Genomic DNA, 6,000 nt, shown 5'->3' with positions numbered 1-6,000 from the left:
ATGATTTCTATATGATTTCATCGTTTCGTTTTCAAACAAACTATGTACATATATATATATACATGTTAATAAGCTTGATTAAAAATGCTTGGCTCATAAAGGGATAGAAATCAATAGAAATGTGGGTACTGATTAGACATTCTGGTATGAGCTGTTACTTGTTCTTATCAACCAATCAGTTGGTTAGTAATATAAATCTGTCAAATCATGAACCCAAAGCGTACTTTTTTATTTTTTATTAGATTTAGTTTGAATTCTGTACAGCAACCGACTAACGAAACCGATTTAGATTGCATTGGGTCATACCGTTCAAAATTTGAGATTTCAAAGAGTTGTTAAAAAATTTTTTAATTTTAAGAAGTTTATATCCTCACTAACAATGACCCAAACAACAAAACGATAACAGTGGTCTGCATCTCCTCCAAGATAGGTCACGAAATTAGTCTAATATTTATTAAACAGCCACTTCAAATGTGACATGGCATGCATGGCCCAAAAATTGAACCCCTGATTTGATATATTCAACATATTCGTTTTGTGTTATTGTCTAGACTTATACGTATCCAGGAATAAGTTTATAGCCGCCGCATTCTTTAATACACTGAACGATACTAAGCTCAAGTTCGGAAGCAAATTGATATCTTAAAAATTACACCGTTTTTGGAGTCAGTAATTCCATGTCTTCTTCAATGTAATCTTGGAACTGATTATCTACTATGATATGAAAACATATAATTGATGTTAGACATAATCCTGCTACCGTTGTAATAGGCATTTACATTCTTCCAGGGAAAATATTATTATTATTATTTTCACACTTCATTAGGATATTAAGGAGTCAACAAAAATTTGGCAGGACACGAGTTCGATTCCTGGTACTTGCAGTCTCAAAAATAATTATTTACGAATAATTAAATACACATATTATTTCCAAGACCACTGATGATGCGTATTTGGCAATACTCGAAACAGCTGTATGATCGATCAACCAAAAATTCAATTAATTAAAATAATATAAAATGAATTTTTGTTGTTGTAGTTCACTACTGTTCGAGCAAACCTCTTTATAATAATTCAAATGCATTGCTATTCTGACAATGAAAATCTTTTATTTTTAAATAACATTTATTTTAAACTTGCTGTTATTTTACACGTTCTACAATTATAGAATAATATTAATTATATCTTAAATGTTTTGTTTTATCTAAACATAAATATTTTCAGTTAATTCATTTCGCAATTTACACTAAAATTTATTTTTTTTCAGAACACACAGCCTTGCTTTGTTTAAAAAATTACATTTAAATTTACAATATTTTTTGTAATTTAATTTTAATCTTGAAACAATTAATTACAGAGATACGTTGTCTACACACATATATCTGCATATATCTTTTTTAATAAATTGAGTACTTGAATATACGAATGTATGTAGGTTTTACAAAAACCTTATAACCAGTTTCAATTTGACTTATTAAACATATTTGTTTTCTTGTTTTTTTTTTTTTTCATATTTGTAGGTTTTAAAGCCACACCTAAAACATTCAAAAGCAATCTATGGTCAAATTTATATTTTTTAAATATTTATAATTACTTATATCAAATTTTTTTATACTACACAAAATTCAAGGATGATGTATCTGGACATCTAGGTGAATACTGCACATCTTACACAGTAGCAATGATGATGTCATGTCATCCTCATAACTTCGAGTTGAACTTCTTGAGAATTATTTTTCACACTACTACTGTCTAATGCGTCTAAGTGAACACATCATAATAACTTTCTGAAATGGTGTATAGTCTGTCTAAAGATCGGTAAAGACCGATTACAAAACTTAAACTTATCTTATAACTATAAGTACATCTATTCAAAATTTATTCGAAATTTATTCGAAATTTATTTGACCCAATTATTCTAAAAACATTCAGTTAAACATCAATATTTTACGTATGTACATCGCCCATTGGCGTACGCTTATCATAATCATAATTTATTAATAAATATAATGAAACGCGAATTTGCTGAATTTTTTGTTTCGCATTATTTAATACTACATATCTTCTTCATGTTCTTTAACCTCATTTTTTTTATGTTAATCCTATTTAATATTATTAATTAATCTACAATATTTAATTGTTCTGATTTGTCAAGTGCCTTTTTTGGGGAAAAGTTTATAGGGGAACAGAACAGTAAAAAGTTTCTTTTAAAATATACAAAGTTACAAAGTGAAGTTACTCTTAATAAACATTTTAGTTTTATATATAATATTTAAAAATTAAGCGATTTACATTTTAAAAATTATTTTTTTTTTTTTGTATCTACGATTTCAAATCTTTGAATAGTTATTTCTTACCATTTAGCGAAGACATTGTCAAGACTTAGGATAAAGTACTAGGTCTATTCCACGAGCTACTCGTAGTAAAACTCAAGTAAAACACAAGTAAAGTACAAACTGAGAGCGTAACACAAATAAATGCCAGATTTTCATGGAATATTCTTGTGTAAAGTCCGGTGAGAACAACCGATTCACACATCAACACAAATTTTACTTTAAATTTACGATTATGGCACGACTAAAACCTCTGTAGCATTTTCAATTTTCGACAGGGATGTTACGCTCTCTCAGATGCTCGTAGAACAGACCCATTATATGCTTATACATAAAGAGGCATATGAAACAATAACAAAACAATTTTTATACTTATATACACAAATTATGAAATTTGAAAAACTATATGTAAGCAAAATAAAAAAAATTCTTTTACAAGAAAATTTTATTTCTTTGAATTTTACACGAAATAATAATTTCGAATTTTGTATAGAAAATTTTAAAAACTATAAATTTTGCAACCAAGAAAAAATAATTTACAATTCTTTACAAGTGGCAAAAAAAAGCTTTTGGGACATAAACTTTGTGCCTAGCTTAAACTTAATTTACAAATATTTGATGACTCTGTTGGTCTATGCTAGCTAGCGCTAATATATAATTAATTATAATTAATTAAGTATGTTTAAATACGTCAATATAGTCCATGGCAGTTGTAAAATTACAAGTGACGTTACACGTACACAAGTCAATATTCATCATAAGGGAAGAAATTGTTGGTAAGCTCCTTCTTTCAATAAGAGATCACATCTCTTGACCACATATATTTATAACACTTCTTCACATCTTATACGGATCCCTTGAAGCGGCATAGTAACACACGTTGAACGATAATACGACAGCTCAACCATTTAAATTAAATACACTGATTACGTGAATAACAACAGGTGTATTTAGGGACTTCAAACAGATAATCTCCGAATATCTTGGAGTAACACACATCCATAATATATTTGCACCGTTTCGGATCAATTATCTAAAGTTGTTTATAGCGCTGTGTCTAAAAGACAATCGGAGGCCTTCCAAAGCGATTTGTACGTGACAATCAAAATTCCGTGAAATAATATATACATGCGCTGCAAAATACAAAAACAAAAATTAAATATATCTCAATTGTATAGTATTTACAGAATTTAAAGAACCTAAGCAAACTTAGTAAACTTCTTTTCAATATAACGAAAAACTATATTTTAAATTAAATAAACTTGATTTTATTTTAATTCAGGTAAATACTCATATATGTAAAAGTAAATTTTAAATAAAAATAATTATAATAGAGTAATAAAAAAAAAGCAATTATAATGAAGGAATATAAAAACAATTATTATAAATAAAAATATGCTTACTTACTTCAATAAAAAAACTATAATGGAATTGACGGTATTTTTTCTAAAAGCCTCCAATATGGAAACTGTAAAAATAAAAAAATGAAAATAAAATTTATAATTACATTCCACAAAATTAAAATAAATTAATAATTAAGTATTGATTTAATAATACTTAATTTAATTAATAATTTTTAATATTAGAATTAATGAAGAAAGAAATAAAGCAAACATTATAATTGAAAACATGCAATATATAGAATAAACACACATATAAAAGTATATATAAGCGACAATCGACAATGAGAGCAGACAAGTATTTACACAACAAAAACATAATTATATTGAACATTGAAAGTATATAAGAAAATATTATATTTTTAATATTACATTAAGAAAGCTAATAATAGAACTCATACTAAAAATATTAGTGGAGACAAGAAGTAATATCAAAATGACAAATAACTGTAATTATATATAAAATACAATATATATCAAAATAAAACAAACAAAACAAATACTTAAAAATCAAAAAAAAAAAACTAATATAATTCTAAAATTACAAAAAAAATACTTGAAAATTAAAAAAAAGAAATAATACTAAAAATCAAAAAAAATAATAAAATAATAAAAAAATAAATAAAAGAAAATAAATAAAAAAATAAAAAAAATAAAAAAAAATAAAATAAAAAAAAATAAAAAAAAATATAAAAAAAAAAAATAAAAAATAAAAAAAATAAAAAATAAAAAAAAATAAAAAATAAAAAGAAAAATAAAAAATAAAAAAAATAAAAAAATAAAAAAAAAAAAGATAAAAAAAAGAAAAATAAAAAAAGAGAAAAATAAAAAAAAGAAAAATAAAAAAAAAGAAAAAAAAGAAAAATAAAAGAAAGAAAAATAAAAGAAAGAAAAATAAAAAAAAGAAAAATAATACTTAAAAATTTAAAAAAAAAAATATTGCTATAAAATTTAAAAAAAAAAATATTGCTATAAAATTTAAAAAAAAAAAATATTAAAATTTAATAAAATTAAATTTTAAAATTAAAATTAATTTAAAAAAAATGATACTTTAAAACTAAAAAAAAAATTACTTAATGATTAAAAAAAGTTAAATATACAAAAAAAAACATTTACTTTATAATTTAAAAAAAAAGTAATATAAACTATTATATAATAATAAAAAAATAAAAATAAATTTTTTTTTTTCACCAATTAAAAATAATTAAATAAGTGAACTCACAACTACTCTAAACACAAAGTTGAAAGCATTTAATTAAAAATCCCAAAAAAAAATCAAAAGATTTACATTTAAACAAAAAAAATCTACTAAACATTTACTAAATAAAAAAGAAATGTGAATATAAAAATATTAGATTGATTAGCAAAGCAGAAACCTGCATCTGCAGTTATGTAAAATAATTAAAAGAAAATAAAATAAAATGACAAAATTAGTTGAAATAAAAATTAATTAACTCGGAGCGTCTCAAATAAGACTCAATAATGTTATTGCCACAACCTTATTTACCTTTAATGTAAATTGTATATATGCTATAATACTAATTACAGTATATGATATACCCCAACCCCCGTAAGATGATTTTTCTTTGGTACAACAAGGACTCTAAAGTGAACTGGCATGGCTTACAAAAACAACATTAGTACATTAATATATCATACATGCTAGTTAATCTATATTAACATTTTGTTTAATGGACATTTTGACAGAATAGATTTATTATCTAATGAATTGTATTGTTCTAACACATAAATAAAAAAAACAAAATATTTTATAATGTTAATGATTATGAAAAAAAAACAATATATAGTCGGTTGGATCCGACATTTAAATACCCTTCTATTATAACTCGTTCGCATCACTTCTAGCATTAAAGCTTTTTATGGGTTTTTAATGAATACTTCCACAAATTTCTGGCTTCGCTGAAAAGTTCCAAAAACATATATTGGTCAACAGTTTCATAAAATGAATGTACTCTTCCATGTTTCCATCCATTTTAACTTAAATAAAAGTGTTAACTCTGCAACTTAAATCTATTAATTTTTATTAGAACCAAATTCTTATAGATTTGGCACAACTAATGCTGAGCATATGTAAACACTTTTGAAAATATTGGGAATACTATAAAAATAATAAAACTAAATTTACTGGACTCGATAACTTTCATTTATTCCCGTTGATGTGAGTAGAGAATAAAAATCGTTCACACAATTATTTTCACACCTCAATATAATAATCGATAAGTTAAAATGAAGATAGTCTTTAAATT

Source organism: Teleopsis dalmanni, chromosome X (genome assembly GCF_002237135.1).
Source record: "Teleopsis dalmanni isolate 2A chromosome X, ASM223713v2, whole genome shotgun sequence".
NCBI classification, from domain to species: Eukaryota; Metazoa; Arthropoda; class Insecta; order Diptera; family Diopsidae; genus Teleopsis; species Teleopsis dalmanni.
This window is presented reverse-complemented; position numbering follows the sequence as displayed.